Source organism: Musa acuminata, chromosome BXJ1-1 (genome assembly GCF_036884655.1).
Source record: "Musa acuminata AAA Group cultivar baxijiao chromosome BXJ1-1, Cavendish_Baxijiao_AAA, whole genome shotgun sequence".
Lineage (NCBI taxonomy): Eukaryota > Viridiplantae > Streptophyta > Magnoliopsida > Zingiberales > Musaceae > Musa > Musa acuminata.
The window spans coordinates 13,951,758-13,966,997 of record NC_088327.1 but is presented as its reverse complement, the minus strand read 5'-3'; positions in this window follow the sequence as shown (position 1 = coordinate 13,966,997).

Genomic DNA, 15,240 nt, shown 5'->3' with positions numbered 1-15,240 from the left:
ATTATATAGTTTGTGTGAAAGCATAAGAGAAAAAAAAAATTGTTCCAGGATCTATCTACCAGTAACCAATGCTCATACATTTCTTCGTAATATGATGCCCAGAGAGAAAACATGTGCGCTGATGAATTGAATATTAGAGTCCCAGGAACCACAATCAAGCACCTCACATGGTATGATTAAAGCATAGACAATTACCACTCAGTTTTATTGTTGTAGCAGATGCATTTCAACAATCAAGGACCTTGTAATCAAAGCAATATAGCTTGGTTGCTGATAAATTAACATCAAGAAGCTCCAAAGCAGGTGAAGAATGCACTTCTATCAACTAATCCAAATCCTCCTGTTCAAGGCCATGACCAAGTTATGTCTTCTGAGAAATTATCACATTTCTAACAAAAACTACCTCCAATCAACCAATCCAAATCTCTGAGACCTAATCTTGCACATGCCATTTTGACAAAAAAAGTTAACATTGAGGTGGTTAAAATAAAATCATAACTATGAATGGATTCGCCTACGAACTCACTGATCCCCACTGTTATCAAACCTAATCTGGAAGAATTAAACTAAGTGATGCAATTAGATTAGATTCTTAATATACTGAATTTCCCAAACTCGCAAAGACTATTTGTGTCCCAAGCCAACTTAAAAATTCATCAAAATTTCAGATAAAAACAACAAAGTCGGATTCTGATCCAAGAGTAAGCGAGAGGAAACGGGTAAGAAAGTTGGCCAGGGGTACACGGTACCCTGCGGCATTTGCAGCCAACCATGGAATCAACTGGAGATTTCCAGAAGAAAGGAGATGAAAGAAGGATCAAGGATCCAAGACGAGCTTAGATAGGTCGATTTTGTTCCAAGCTCTTCCACTTCAAAAAAACCTATTAAAGGAACCAAAAAATCATCAAAGCTTCAGATAGAAACAACAAAATAGAATCTCAGCATTTGCAGACAACTATGGAATGAACTGGCGATCTTAGAAAAGACCTGGGCGGGGATTAGGGTAAGGATCAAAGACGAACTTGGATAGACTAATTTAGTTCCAAGCTCTTCCACTTCAAAAAACCTCTTAAATCAACTTTAAAATTCATCAAAATTTCATACAAAAGAATACAATCGGACATCGATACATGAGTAAGCGAAAGGAAACGGGTAAGGGAGCGGGAGGGGGAACCTTGCGGCATACGCAGACAACCATGGGATCAACTTGAGATCTCCGGAACAAAGGGGGGCGAGGATTCGGGTAAAGGAACGAAGACGAGCTTGGATGGATTCCACGAACCAAAAGCGAAGAATCGAGCAAAGATGAGATTAGGGGACCATTGTGCGAGCTCGGGGAGGCTCCGATCAAAGTTCGATTTTAATCATAAAAGCCTGATAATAAACAAGAAATGGTATTTTAGGCACCTGACACTCCCACGACACCAACCATGGAATGCATGCTTGCCATTGGTTCAATTTGGGAGTCCCCACGAGGGATTAGTGCGACAAAGCGATTCGAACCATTGGCTGGTGTCCTTTCCTGGACGGTGCGTCGACCGATATTAGAGAAGCCATTTCCCGAGGCAAATTGGCGCGACCTAAGAAGCGATTGCACCCGCCAATTTCTACCTGTTCAAATTCGATTCGAATAATTAGTCATCCTAAGCATGACTTAAAAATATGCAAAAATAACGTAAGCGGGTCGAATATGCGTGTATGCAAAACCGGATCAAGTGATTCCAACAGATGAACAACTGGAAAAGGAAAGCTATAGAAGGACCTAAATCCATATTTAAATCCGATTCAGATTTCTATTTTTCTTTCGAATTTATCATAAATTAAACTATATAATACTCATATAAAACCGATCGGATACATTAGAGTTTTATTAAAAATTATATTATTGTGTCTGACAATGAAGATATATCTTGATCGAGATCATGTGATTTATCCCTGATTGTGATTCCGAAATTATCGATTTTGATTCTTGAACTACATGTTCTGTCTAGAACCGGAATTGGAACTAATGGTTCGGTTCAGGTTCAAACGGTTCTGATTTGAATCATTAATTTGTTATTATACTTTTGATTTAAAAAATTAAAAATAATAAATATTTTTTTCTAAAATTTAAACAATATATGTATAACAATAATGAGTGTAATGATGTTAGAAAAGATAAAAATTAAAATTTTTTAATCAAACTAATTGGCTCTATTAAAATAAAATTATGAATTTAACCACTATACTATAAACTTTATATGTGATTTATTTTTATTTTTATTTTTATTATATGATCGATTTCGGTTTGAATCATCAAGCCTAAATGATCCATTCTAAAGAATTATATTTTGATTATACGGATCATACATACTACTTGTTAGTGCACCTTTATGTCGTGGCTGAGGAGTCAGCACAACTCAGTTCGATCTCGGATGTCCAAGGGTGCTTCATGCGAGAACTTAGGTAGCCGAAGGGGACATCGGGTTGGGTTGGACTACGAATATCGTCGCCAGCCCCTGCACTCAAGTCGATGTCGGGAGGGGGATCTTCCAACTCGACCCCTCAGAAGTTTGAGTTAGCTTTTGGTGGAATGAGATAGAGTTCAGTGTTTTTTCCCTCCCCCTTTTTGGTAAGATGGTTGGCTTTTTATACCTGCGCTAGGGCGATCAGTTGTACGCAGTCCTTTAATGATCGTCGACTCCTTGAGAGGATGACTCATACCCTGCAACCGAACATCACCTAACCTGTACAGATCGGCATCACGCAATGTCGTCTCGAGTTTTACGGAATAGCCTCGGGATGTCTGAGGTCGTGTGGGTCGACGTTGTCTCGTATTTCATGGAGTGGCTTTGGGATGTTCAGCACCGACCTATATGATGCTGAACGATGTCAAGGTCTCTTGGACGCCTTGTTTGGGTCTGAGGTGTCACTTTTTGTCAACTCGAAAGTCATTTGTTTACTGCTACATGGATGGTGTCAAAATGTGTCATATCATTCTCCCCCCTCCCCCCAGAAAGAGGCATACGTCGGGTTACTTTCTCAGGGGCTCGGTGCATGGCGTGGTGTGTCTTGTAAGTTGGGTCGATGTGCTAGTCATAGGTGACTTGTAAGCCAATCACGTAAGTGATGGCACGTGTGACTTGACACACAGTATTTTTGCTTATTATTATTATCTGGCATTTTATCATTTTATATTGTTTGTTGTTTAAATATATTGTAATGTCCATGAATCTATGCAATGAGAATCAGATCGTGATAAAATCACGATAACAAGACCAATTCACCTTTAAACACAGATCATAAATTATCTCGGTCATAGGTTACTCGAGAGGGATATCGAGATAACTGGATAGACTGGTGTGTTGTATACATGTCCATATGATGGATGCAGCTGGTCTCATAATTGCTCGTGTGGAGACTCTAGGGATGCAGTATAGGTACTCATTGGGGAATGAGTTTACTGATTGATTCACTTACGGAATGTTGGATGGTTGATGATGCCTTATCGTTAAACAGTAATTCTATAGTCCCGGTGGTGTATCTGATCCTTAGACTCGAGATACCAAGGATATCATGTATAAGTACTTCATTCTTTGATACCATACTTATAGGTCTGGAGGTTCTAGATCTAGCACAACCGGCCATCGGGAATGATAGTCAACCTTACAAGGACTATTAAGTATCGATAGAGATTCACTCTCGGTGTCATGAGAGGAATATCTCATGTGTTCTCGCTCAAACTGTTAGGATCGGAGCGGCACTAAGAGGGGGGGTGAATTAGTGCAGCGGATTAAAACTTCGGTTTTAATAAAAAAAATCTTTCGTATGTTAAGAACAAAACTTGAGAAATTTAACTTGAAGGCGTGTTCTTAAAGTTGCGCAGCAAGAGTAATAAGGAACTAAAGCAGTAAGAAGATTTGCAGTAATGTAAATGACAATAATAAAAAGCAAACCAGAGATTACGCCGATTTTTAGAGTGGTTCGGTCAAATGACCTACTCCACTTGCGAGGCCCCTCTTCGATGAGGCTCCCACCTTCCACTAGCAAGTCTCTTGAAAGTGAAGGGTGAATACCCCTCTTACAACTTTTACAAGCGGTTCACTCTCTTACAGATTTTCAACAAGAAAGAAGGAGGTGAACACTAGCAAATTGAAAACAAGACAAGCTAACACTTTTCTAAGGCTTTTCTCTCAAACACTTGCTGCTCAAAAAGTTGTTCTCTCAGTTGAGATTTGAGGGGTATTTATAGGCCTCAAGAGGATTCAAATTTTGGGCTCCAAAATTTGAATTCTCTTAGGGTTCCCGGTGCTGGAGGTTCCACCGCCCAGCCAGGCGGTGCCACCGCCCAGCCAGGGGGTGTCACCGCCCAGCTCTCGGGTGGTGGGCGGTGCCACCGCCCAGCTAGGCGGTGCCACCGCCTACAGTGTTTTCAGCCCGACTACAGTGTTTTCAGCCACTAGTTGGGCTTCAATCTTGGCTCTCTAGTTCGCTGGTTTAGCTTAATTTTTAGCCTAAACCAACTCTGACTTTGGGCCCAGTTGGCCCCTAACCAGGATATAGGATTATCTCTTAATCCTAATCCTAATTACAAGTGGACTACATAACCAAAACACATCCTAAGCAAATTTTCAACCGCGAACGTCGAGTCTTGTTCTGGCGAGCTTTCCGACGAACTTTCTGCTGACGGGCTTCTAGCAAGCTCCCGAACTTGTGATGACTTTAATGAGTAGCCGAGCCTTCTCGGTGATCTCCGTGAACCTCCGACGATCTCTTCGGCGAACTTCCGAAAATTCCGACAGGTTCCCGATTTCTTCTCGGTTGGTTCTGGCAGCATCTCCGACGATTCTTCGGACTCTTAAACGTCCATCGAACTTGACTCCGGTATTCTCGCTTTGTGTTTTTTGGTTATCGTAGTTAATCCTGCACACACAAGCAAACACTCTACTCCGATCTAGACAATTATTATAACGCAAATTGACATTCTGTTGCCCGGCACGTCATTGGTTGGCGCTTCATCCGATTCTTCGGTGCATCGTCCTCTCTTGCAGCTTGTTGCCCAATCGGCGGTTGACCTCCGCAACCCCGATATCCTTGGCGCAATTTCGCTCTCCTTGGCCCGATGCCCGACGCCCGAAGCCTTCTGCCATCCAATATCCTGACGTGATCTCCTCCGACGCAACGTCAATTCCTCCTGCGTTAATTGTCTAATCCTGATCGAGTAGACCTGTATCACTCAAAATGTAGTCAAACATTTAAACACAATCAATTAGTTTCATCATCAAAATCCGAGATTCAACAATCTCCCCCTTTTTGATGATGACAACTAATTGATGACTAACGGAGTTAACCTTAACTCCCCGGAGTTTAACTAAACTCCCCCTATCAATATGCCATTGATAGAACACTTGGATTATCCCAAATCCAAGTAACATTCATCACATGTTATGAAAAACATTTAAACTATCATGCAAATATATAAAATATTTAATTCAATGCATGAAGTCATCAATATACTTCTCCCCCTATGTCATCAACAAAAAGGAGAAGTAGCTACTCTTATGTGTTTATTATATGGGTTCAAACCATTGCATGAAAAACATAATATTAAATTTTTATCATCATGCAATTTTGAAGATAGAAAATTTAGCAAGTAATGCATCATGCTTGGGACATTCAAGCTATCAAGTTTTAGATATACAAGTTTTACAGCATATAAGATAGCACTTTTGGTAATGTTCAAGATAGCAAGTTCTACATCATGCAAGCTAGCAATATTGAGATGTTCAAGAAAGCAACTCTTGCTTCTTGAAATATGCAAATTGTAAGCTAGCAAATTTTTGCTTCCTTTGCAATGTTTGAGCTAGCAATTTTGCTTCCGTTGCAAAGTGCAAGTTAGTATGTTTTGCATCTTGAGATAAACAAGATTGTATTTTTGGTATGCAAATTTATAGTATACAAGCTATCAACTTTTGCACATAAAAAGTTAGCAAAATTTTACATCTTTTGAGATGTGCAAGATGGACTATTTTGCCTCTTTTCAAATTGTGCAAGCTAGCAAATTTGCTATCTAGCAAGTTTTGCTCCCCCTTTGTCAGTGTCAAATAGAAGGGAATAACAATACAATCATGTAATTCATTTCTCTTTACTATAATATTCAAATCATGATAAGGGTAAATAATAAAGATGAAAAATGAATGTCAAAAGACATATATCATTTTTGACAAATTTCTTCTTTTGTAGATAGAAAACATGATAGGAAACAATCTTGATTCAAAAAGAAAACTCAAGTTATAAATTATCAAGATGTCAAGTAGCATGTCATGGTTTACAAAAACAAGTTTCTTGCTAGTTAATAGCAAAAAGAATCTCAATTCATGCATATAAAATCTTATGATTCACATAGAACATCTCCTCTTTTATAAAACGAGAGAATCATGATGAAGAATCTTGATTTACATAGAGTTTCAAAATATAATTATCAATATCATGAATACTAAAAGACCATGAAAATTTTGATAAATATCCTTTTAAATAGAAAACAAACTTGATTCATTCAATAGAAAATTGTGAGAAATCAAGATCATGATTTCAATAAAATCCATTAAATTCAAATCATTTTCATAATCCATGAGATTCATAAAAATAATACAAATAGATTCATCAAAATCAATAATATAGAAAAAATAATTTTCAAGAAGAAAAATGTTCTTCTCTTTTAGTTACTTCAATTCATGTGATTTATTTCATTCAAGCATGCCTCCCTTTTTTTTTATGTCAAATAAAAACATGTATCATGTTTAAAACCGAAAGTGCTAGATTTATTATGACAAGGATCAATAAGGCACTTTCATTATGGTAAAAAGAAAATCGATAATCTGTAAATTACAAGATTCATTATGCATAATTTTAAAAATCTTATGCATAAAACAAAATCATCAATCATGATATCAAGACATTTATCATTTAAAGCATTCATGATTCACATCATATGCAATACATCACATATATTATCATAATAAAAGGCATAAGTATTGCATGCATCATTCCAAATTATAAATATTTCAAATCATAATGGTATTAATTTGTCAAATTGCATCCTACCATGCATGATCATAACTTTTCATTTGTATGCATCAAAATAATCTCAAGAGTATTTCATGCATGATTTTATATCACCAAATAAGGAATATCAAGAAGAAAATAATTGGTGATGAGATAAACATTTCATGAATATAAGGAATTACATAAAACTTTTATCATGAAGGATTAGAACATGTGAATACCAGAAGACATGATTTCTTTTTGAAAAACCTACTCATTAATAATCAAAAGAAAATCTTAGGAGATCGATTAATGAAAAATCTTGATTCATAATAAATCTTAATTTGTAAATATCACGGAATCAAGATCATGATTTTAGATAAAACTCATTCAAATTCAAATCGTCTAAATCATCAAAATCTCAACATTTCTTTCAAGAGATTCAAAATGACATAAATAATTTTATTGGTCTCTTAGGTATAAATCAATAAGATAGAGAAAAAGAAAATTTTCAATAAAAAATCTTTCCTCCTTTTGTTTCAACTTATTGATTGATTCCATGCATGCATCTCCTTTTCTTTCAAATCCATGCATCATCGTTTTAAAACAAAAAAAAAATCAAAGATCATCAAGATAAAAAAGTGCAACACATAATTCCAAAAAAAAATGATTTCAACTCATTACTTCAAGTCAAATCAATATCATGATTTTGATATAACTCATTTGTAATTCAAATCATCAAACCAAAATCATTTTCAAGGGATTCATATAAATCAACAAGATAGAGAAAAATAATTTTCAAGAACAATGCTTTTCTCTTTTTAGTTATTTAAATTCATGTCATTTATGCTAGATAAAAATGTGCATCAACATTTAGGATCGAAAAATGAATTTTGTCATAAAAACCATCAAGACCAAAAAATCATCATGTATAACTTTACAATCTCATGCATAAAATCATCAAATCATAGCATCAAAACTTTCAATAGTTTCATTACAACATCAAGTAAGGTTTTATTGAACATAATTTTAAATGATTCTTATAGATATTTAAAATTTCTTTAGTTTTACTTTATATGATTGACTTTATATTAGCATGCTTCAAATTTTTGTTCTTATGTCAAAACTATACATCATGTTTGAAAACCAAAGATAAGGTTCATAAAAAAAAATCATAAAACCTTCCATTCAAAAGTCATGCATCGACATTGAAAATCAATATGGAAATCGTCAAAGTACAAATTCTTGCTTCTCAAGCACATATATAAGATTAATCTTACTAGGTGTATAAGCATTATATTTATATCTAACATTTTATTGCATTAACATAACACAAGCAATTTTCAAGAAAATTAATCCTAAACTAAATTAAAAATAACTCAAGAAAGTATTATGTAATTTCGAAATGAATTAGTGGGATTTTGATTACCTCATTGTTGAAAGAGGGTGAGGCATAGTTTGCCACCTCGCCTTTCTTGATTTTCTCCTCGTCTTCGGAAGAGCTCAATTCATCCCAACTTTTGTTCTTATTGCGTTCAAAGCAAGTAGTTCCATTCTTTTTGCTTTTTAATTTTTGTTTCATTTGTAGTTTAAGTTCACCATCACTTGAGCTTATGCTCGAGTGGTATTCATGTGTTCTATGTCCCAAATCCTTCCTATCATTTGGAAGGTTGTTCTCGAGTTTCTTTTTTGCCACATTGTTCATTTCGTAGGTCATTAGAGACCCAATAAGTTCTTCGAGAGGGAATGTTTTAAGGTCCTTGGCCTCTTGAATGGCCGTAACTTTTGGATCCCAACTTTTTGGAAGGGATCTTAAGATTTTAGTGACTAGTTCAAAATTAGAAAAACTTTTACCAAGAGCTTTGAGTCCATTGATGACATCCGTGAACCGGGTGTACATGTCTCCGATGGACTCACTTGGTTTCATCCGGAAAAGTTCATAAGAATGCACAAGAATATTGATTTTGGACTCTTTCACTCGGCTAGTGCCTTCATGAGTGACCTCTAGAGTTCTCCAAATATCAAAAGCCGAGTCACACATCGAAACGCGATTAAATTCACTTTTGTCAAGTGCACAATATAAGGCATTCATAGCCTTTGCATTTAAAGAAAACATCTTCTTCTCCAAATCATTCCAATGGTTCATTGGGAGAGAAGACATTTCAAATCCATTTTCGACTATGTCCCATAAATTCAAATCCAAAGAAAGTAAGAAAACTCTCATTCGAGTTTTCCAACAAGTGTAGTCCGTCCCATTGAAAAAGGGAGGACGAATGAGAGAGTGACCCTCTTGAAAGCCATAAAGAGCCATTTCTATTTGGGTGTTAAACCAAAGTAGAAAACCGTGGCTCTGATACCAATTGTTAGGATCGGAGCGGCACTAAGAGGGGGGGTGAATTAGTGCAGCGGATTAAAACTTCGGTTTTAATAAAAAAAATCTTTCGTATGTTAAGAACAAAACTTGAGAAATTTAACTTGAAGGCGTGTTCTTAAAGTTGCGCAGCAAGAGTAATAAGGAACTAAAGCAGTAAGAAGATTTGCAGTAATGTAAATGACAATAATAAAAAGCAAACCAGAGATTACGCCGATTTTTAGAGTGGTTCGGTCAAATGACCTACTCCACTTGCGAAGCCCCTCTTCGATGAGGCTCCCACCTTCCACTAGCAAGTCTCTTGAAAGTGAAGGGTGAATACCCCTCTTACAACTTTTACAAGCGGTTCACTCTCTTACAGATTTTCAACAAGAAAGAAGGAGGTGAACACTAGCAAATTGAAAACAAGACAAGCTAACACTTTTCTAAGGCTTTTCTCTCAAACACTTGCTGCTCAAAAAGTTGTTCTCTCAGCTGAGATTTGAGGGGTATTTATAGGCCTCAAGAGGATTCAAATTTTGGGCTCCAAAATTTGAATTCTCTTAGGGTTCCCGGTGCTGGAGGTTCCACCGCCCAGCCAGGCGGTGCCACCGCCCAGCCAGGGGGTGTCACCGCCCAGCTCTCGGGTGGTGGGCGGTGCCACCGCCCAGCTAGGCGGTGCCACCGCCTACAGTGTTTTCAGCCCGACTACAGTGTTTTCAGCCCGACTACAGTGTTTTCAGCCACTAGTTGGGCTTCAATCTTGGCTCTCTAGTTCGCTGGTTTAGCTTAATTTTTAGCCTAAACCAACTCTGACTTTGGGCCCAGTTGGCCCCTAACCAGGATATAGGATTATCTCTTAATCCTAATCCTAATTACAAGTGGACTACATAACCAAAACACATCCTAAGCAAATTTTCAACCGCGAACGTCGAGTCTTGTTCTGGCGAGCTTTCCGACGAACTTTCTGCTGACGGGCTTCTAGCAAGCTCCCGAACTTGTGATGACTTTAATGAGTAGCCGAGCCTTCTCGGTGATCTCCGTGAACCTCCGACGATCTCTTCGGCGAACTTCCGAAAATTCCGACAGGTTCCCGATTTCTTCTCGGTTGGTTCTGGCAGCATCTCCGACGATTCTTCGGACTCTTAAACGTCCATCGAACTTGACTCCGGTATTCTCGCTTTGTGTTTTTTGGTTATCGTAGTTAATCCTGCACACACAAGCAAACACTCTACTCCGATCTAGACAATTATTATAACGCAAATTGACATTCTGTTGCCCGGCACGTCATTGGTTGGCGCTTCATCCGATTCTTCGGTGCATCGTCCTCTCTTGCAGCTTGTTGCCCAATCGGCGGTTGACCTCCGCAACCCCGATATCCTTGGCGCAATTTCGCTCTCCTTGGCCCGATGCCCGACGCCCGAAGCCTTCTGCCATCCAATATCCTGACGTGATCTCCTCCGACGCAACGTCAATTCCTCCTGCGTTAATTGTCTAATCCTGATCGAGTAGACCTGTATCACTCAAAATGTAGTCAAACATTTAAACACAATCAATTAGTTTCATCATCAAAATCCGAGATTCAACACAAACAAATCCTTGGTTAGGGGTCATTCTAATTGAGAGAGAAATAATTCTCCGAGAGAATCTAATTAAAGCGAGACTCGAGCAAAAACTATATGAGTCTGATAGCACTATGCCCGGTATACGGTCTTTGGGATATTAGATTGATGAGGGACTATAGGTAAACGGTAACTGATGATAGAAATGTCCAATGAATTGGATTCCCTTGTATCGTTTGGGGACTACGACGTAGTGGCCTAGTACGTATATAATCGATGAGTCGAGTGAATTATTATGTAGATAATAATTCACTAAACCAGAAGGAGTTCTGACAGGTATGATTCATGACCAGCTCGATATTGGGACTAGAGGGTCACATATATATGGTAGGCGTTACAACAAGTAGAGATTCAGATATGAGATATCCATCGAAGCCCATATCTTATTGGATATCTAATAAGCCCCTAATTATTGGATCCTATGGATGAGATTCAATAAGAGCTAATAAGAGATTATTGGATAGAGATCCACTAATCTAAGAGGCTTGGGTAGTTGGATGGAGATCTAATACCCAATAAGGTACGATCCATTAGGGTTTAGTTGATATGAGACCTCTATAAATAGGAGAGAACCAATGGTTCATATGCTCGTCTTTTTATGTTTCCTCTCCTATTCTCCTCCCCTTCTCCTACTCAACAGGCTTAGAGTTTTGAAGAGCATCATCGCAGCCCTACTGTGTGGATCACTGTTAGAGAGGAGGACACTTGACCTCCTTCACCCTCTCCTAGAAATCTACAGGGATTCAGGGATATACAATCTCCCTAGGTAACACAATCTTTCAAATACGCAGTTTTAAGTTTCGCGGTTTTTGCGCACCAATATTTGCATGACGACATTTTAGGAAATTGGAGATTTTATATTTTATATTCTTTCACTGCGCATGTGATGTCACCTCCCAGATTTCCCAACAGTGGTATCGGAGCAAGTTGTTCATACAAAAGATTGGTTTTAAACTACATGTATTGTGTTTTGAAGAAGCTTTTGACGTCAAAACCGTTGACGCAAAAGTGAGAAAGGGTAGCAACTTTCTGCCCTTGTAGATGGCAAAGCTGCCATTTGCGTGCAAGCTCCCGGTCACTACACCCACTAGGCCTACGCGCGAGCCCCAACAAAGGCGCATGCGGGGCAACGATGCCTTCGGGCACTGCACCTACTAGGGAGACGATGCTCGCTGGGGCGCCCACCTGCAGCGATGGCATCACTCACGAGCAAAGGCAGTGACCTCGCTCCCCGTTGTAGAGGGCCACCGTCGGCAGGGTGGCAGCGGCCACAATAAGTAGGAGAAGGAGAAAGGGCATTTTTCTAAGAAAAAATAGCTTTACCCCTCGAAATTTTAGAAATTTCAAATTCTGTCCTTTTATCTAAATTATCAAAATATCCCTCATAATTCAAAAAATTTCATGCATAATTTCAAAAAATATTAATTAATTAAAAGTTTAATTAATTAATTAATTAGTATTATTATTATTATTATCTAATAGTCCTACATGATAATGTGTACATATGATGTATGATGTGGATGGATGATCATAGATCATGTGATGTGTGTGTACTTATTATTATTATTATTATTGGGGCTTGCGAGCCTTCATTTTATTTCTCATTTATTGTTCGGCTTGCGTGGCTAAGATTAAGTTATAATCACACGAGGAGGTGCAACAGAAGCATGGAAGCGATTGCGATGCATGAAGATATGTCAAGATATCTATTAGGATCAAGAGCACTAAGAGGGGGGGGGGTGAATTAGTGCAGCGAAAAACTTTCGACGATTAAAACTGTGTTCGTATGTTGAAATCCGATTCCGACGTAAAAGTTGTTTCATGCAAATAATAACTTTGAAAGTTTACAGAAACATATTTGAAGTAAAGTAAGGAAGGCAATTTGCAATTAAGATAAATAGCACAAAGGAAATGCAAACCAGATTTTAGAGTGGTTCGGTCAAACGTTACCATACATCCACTTTCAGCTTCCTCCTCCAACGAGGTCACCGGCGTATACTAGAGACCTTCCTTCAATAGACGAAGGTCAATCACCCTTTGGTGGTACTACCGCCATAACTGGGTGGTACTACCTCTTGGAGACCGAGCTCAGGCGGTACCACTGCCTGACAGGGGCGGTACCACCGTCTAGTCTCGCTCGGAGATTGAGCCCAGGCGGTACCACCGCCTGACCTGGGCGATTGCACTGCCCAATCTCGCTCGGAGACTGAGCCCAAGCGGTACCACCGCCTGACCTGGGCGGTTGCACCGCCCAGCTTTCCTGGGAGACTGAGCTCCTAGGTGGTGCCACCGCCGGCCAAGAAATCTGGGTTCGAATGGGCTGATCCATTTGGCCCAATTTGGGTCTGTCAAGGGCCCAATTGCCCCCAGATTAAGTTAATGGGATCACCTCCCATTCCTAGCTTAATCAACATGCTAACTACGATATTTCTTAAGACATTTACTGCAACTTGCTACGGTGCGTCAATCGCTTCTTTCGGTGAGCTTCCGGCGAACATCCGACGAACCCTCGGCGATGCTCCAACGGACTTCCGGCAAACTCCTGGACTTGCGACGATCCACTTGGCGAGTTCCGATGAGCTTCTTTGGCAAGCTCCTAGACTTCTCGAATTTATTCCCGTAGAACCTCCGACGACCGTCCGGACTTCCGTCAAACTCTCGAACCCCCAATGTGAACATAGTCTTGACTCCGGTGTAACTCCTACTGCATGTCTTACTTCCATTGTAGTTAATCTTGCATATGTAAAACAAACTTCGATCTAGACAATTAATACTAAGCATTAATTAAGTTGTCTGGCATGTCATTGGTCCCTCGACGCTTTGTCTGATTCTTCGGCGCATCGTCCTCTCCTGCGGCCTATTGCCCAATCGGCCAGTTGACTCCGTAACTCTGATATCCTTGGTGTAATACTCGCTCTTCTTAGCCTGATTCCCGAATCTATGGCCCGAAGCCTTCTGTTGATAAGTCGACCGATCCACCGGCCCGACGTCCAATCTTCTAACATGTTCCTCCGACCCAACATGATTTTTCCTGCTTTAATTATCTCATCCTGATCGAAGCATCCTGCGTCACTCAAAACACAGATTAAAACATAAACACAATTATTAATTGGTTTCATCATCAAAATACGAGATTCAACAATCTCCCCTTTTTGATGATGACAATCAATTGATGACGGAGTTAAACTTAACTCCCAAAGTTTAAACAAACTCCTCCTATCAATATGTTATATTGATAGAACCTTGAATTCAAACTGAATTCAAGTCATTGCAATATTCATCATGAATACTTGCAACACGTCATCATGAACTTATGCATAACATCATACTTCTCCCCCTTTGTCATCAACAAAAAGGAGAAGTTCCAACTCTAATGTGTTTAGAAGTAGGAGTTCAAATCATTGCATAATAAATATAATTTCCAATTTTATCATTATGCAAGCTAGCAAAAATTTTACAACAAGCAAGCTAGCAGTTTTGAGATGTTCAAGAAGGCAACTCTTGCATCTTGAAATATGCAAGTTGCAAGCTAGCAAATTTTTGCTTCCTTTGCAATGTTTGAGCTTGCAATTTTGCTTTCATTGCAAAGTGCAAATTTAGAGCTCACAATTCTAAGCTCTACTAACCATTTCAGCATTCGCCCTGATACATCAAATTTGGATAAGACTTGGCAAAGTGGTTGATCGGTTACCACCTTTATCGTGTGGATTTGAAAGTATGGGCGTAACTTTTGAGCTGCTTGTACCAGAGCCAACACCAATTTCTTGATCGATTGGTATCGATCCTCGAGCCCATTAAAAATATGGCTGGTGTAGTAGATCGGTCGTTGTCTTTCTACGTCGTCCTGAACCAGGACGGAGCTAACCACGTGTTCGAATGCTACGAGGTAGAGGCTAAGGGGTTCGCTTAGAATGGTCAAGGCAAGTTGGGGTAGCCAAGCGAGATGTTCCTTGAGCTTCCTGAAGGCTTCCTCACATTTCGACATCCACCGGAAGTCCTTGGGATGTCTCAGGGCTCAGAAGAAAGGCAGAAACCGAGCAAGGGCGGCTAACCTTCCTGTAAAGCACTGTACTTCCTTGGCCGAAAGAGGAGGCAGCATCTCCATTATAGCTCAGACTTTTTTAGGGTTTACATCTATCTCCTGTTGGTGACCGATGAAGCTGAGAAATTTGCCCGAGCTGACTCCAAAAGTACACTTGGTAGGATTGAGACGCATGTCGAACTTCCTCAGCGTTCGAAATGTCT